This window comes from Morus notabilis, unplaced genomic scaffold, assembly GCF_000414095.1.
Source record: "Morus notabilis unplaced genomic scaffold, ASM41409v2 Scaffold344, whole genome shotgun sequence".
Lineage (NCBI taxonomy): Eukaryota > Viridiplantae > Streptophyta > Magnoliopsida > Rosales > Moraceae > Morus > Morus notabilis.
In genome coordinates, this window is record NW_010367909.1 from 17,684 (window position 1) to 20,696 (window position 3,013).

The window sequence follows — 3,013 nt, forward strand, 5'->3', positions numbered from 1 at the left end:
ATTCGTCTAGTTTTTCTCCATTCTGAACTCGAGTCCAAACTCCTTGAAGATGCGAATCCTGCCATTGGTTCTGCTTGACTTGTTGTATAAGAATTGGCGTTGAAACCAAGTTGTACACCATAGCTTGGTTAGGATCCTCATAATACTGAAGATCATAATCACCTACAATTTCACTCTGTTTCCAATCTTCCAATACCAAAGATGCTAGGATTCTTGGAGTCTTTCTACTGAGAGCATCCGCTACCACGTTGGCTTTTCCAGGATGATACTGCAAGGTGAAGTCATAATCCTCCATGTATTCCATCCATCTTCTTTGTCTCAGATTTAAGTCCTTCTGGGTGAACAGATACTTCAAACTCTTATGATCGGACAAGATCTGAAATTTTACTCCATAGAGGTAGCATCTCCATATCTTGAGAGCAAAAATCACTGCTGCTAACTCTAGATCATGCGTGGGGTAGTTCTGTTCATGTGGCTTCAGTTGACGAGATGCATAGGCCACAACATGTCCATTTTGCATCAGAACACACCCGAGTCCTCGTCTCGATGCATCGGAATACACCTCGTACGGCTCATCAATATTAGGAATCGTCAGAATCGGCGCACTGGATAGTCTAGTCCTCAGTTCTTGGAATGCATGTTCACAATCGGCATCCCACTCAAACCTGACTTCCTTTTTAGTCAACCGAGTCATTGGAGCAGCAATACTCGAGAAATCCTTTACAAATCGTCGATAATACCCCTCAAGTCCTAGGAAGCTTCGAATTTCGGCAACGTTCTTTGGTCATTCCCATTGTAGCACCGTTTCAATCTTTGCAGGATCCACTGAAATTCCTTGTCCAGATATAACATGTCCAAGGAACTGGACTTCTGTCAACCAGAAATCACATTTCTCCTTCTTTGCATAAAGTTGGTGTTCTCGAAGAGTCTGGAGAACGATCCTCAAATGTTGCTCATGCTCTTCCCAAGTCTTTGAATAAACCAGGATGTCATCAATAAAGACTATCACAAACTGGTCTAAATATGGGCGGAAGACTCGATTCATCAAGTCCATAAAAGCGGCGGGAGCATTCGTCAATCCAAAAGGCATTAATAAGAGCTCATAATGCCCATAGCGAGTTCTGAAAGCTGTTTTTAGAATATCATCTTCCCTAATCTTCAACTGATGATATCCGGATCTCAAGTCAATTTTTGAGTAATACCGTGATCCTCCTAGTTGATCGAACAACTCATCGGTCCTCGGTAATGGGTACTTGTTCTTCACGATAACCCTATTCAACTGTCGGTAGTCTATGCACAACCGAAGGGATCCGTCGTGCTTTTTCACAAACAAGACAGGTGCACCCCACGGGGATGTGCTGTTTCTAATGAATCTCTTTTCTGCCAACTCTCCGAGCTGTTTCCTTAGCTCTTTCATCTCCGCAGGCGCCATTCGATATGGAGCAATAGAAATCGGAGCCATCTCCGGAAGTAAGTCGATACAAAACTCGATCTCTCGATCAGGCGGTAAACCAGGCAACTCATCAGGGAATACATCCGCATATTCATCGACCACGGGGACCTCAACATTCTCCTCGACGATACCGGATTCACCCTCTAATGCCGAAAGGAATGAGAAACAAGTTAAATTCCGTCGTCCTCCGACACTATGCCTCAGTAGTCGCTCTTCAGTAACCGGGTTAACACCTCCCTGATACGTTACTATCGTGCCAGAACCGGTAGTCAAGGTAACTCTCATACGGTGGCAATCAACAATCGCCCCATATCTTGACAACCAATCCATTCCAAGCACTACATCAAATTGATTCATGGGAAGGATTATCAAATCTGCCCTTAACTTCTCATTTCCAATCGTGATCACACACGACCTACATATGCTAGTCACCTCCACACATCCCAGTGGAGAGTTTATGGACATTGGGATCTCTAAGTCATCGGGTTTCAAACCCAAAATTTTCACAAAAGAAGTGGAAACAAAAGAGTGCGTAGCACCAGTGTCGAACAAAACTCGTGCAAAAGAGTGAGAGATAGGTACCATACCCTCGACGACTGGGTTTCCGGCATGAGCTCCAGAACTTCCCCCGGCCATGGTATGCATCTGCCCCGGTGCTTTCCCTTTTCCTCTTTCGTTGTTGTTAGGCCTCTGGTTTCCAGGCCTATACTGTTGCTGCGGTGCGGTAGACTGTACAGATACGGAAGCCTGTGGCCAGAAATAAGAGTAGTTCGGCGGACAGAAGATCAGTGCAGGAGGAATTGACATCTGTGCAGGAAACTGGGGCTGATAAAAAGGCGTGAACTATGGAAGTCTGTCTTGACTAGGAGCAATGCCCCTTTGATTCTACGGTGATTGCTGGGCCTGTTGGTTCACCTGTTGGCCTCTGATAGGACAATTCCTCTTGATATGCCCTAGCTCCCCACAATGGTGGCATTTGAAGCTATAGGGTCCACTCTTCCCACTTCCCGAAGAGCCACTGCTACCACTAGGCACTCCCCCACTACCTTGCCCTTGATCACGGCCTTTTCTGTTATTCCTTTGAGGTCCTCCTGAAATTTTTCCTGAAGTTGCTCGATCTTGGAGGAAGGTGATGTGCTCTTGTTCAACAGAGATGGCTGCTGCAACCAGGTCACTGTAGACTCGATGCCTTAAAGCTACCACTGATTTCCGGATCACACCCTTAAGACCTTTCTCGAACTTTAAGCACTTCATGCGCTCCGGTTCAATCAAGGAAGGAGCAAAACGGGACAGTCCATTGAACTTAGCTTCATATTCTCGCACTGTCATGTCTCCCTGCTGTAGGCCCATGAACTCCATGGCCTTTTCATCTCGATAACTTGGAGGAAAGAATTGCTCATTAAAGAGCGCTTCGAATTGTTCCCAAGTCATCCCCTCTACATCTTGCATTCGCCGGATATGCTTCCACCATGCACCTGCAGAACCTTCAAACTTAAAAGCTGTGAACTCCACCCAATACTCATCCGGTACTCCCATGGTACTTAGATGCTTAGACACCGA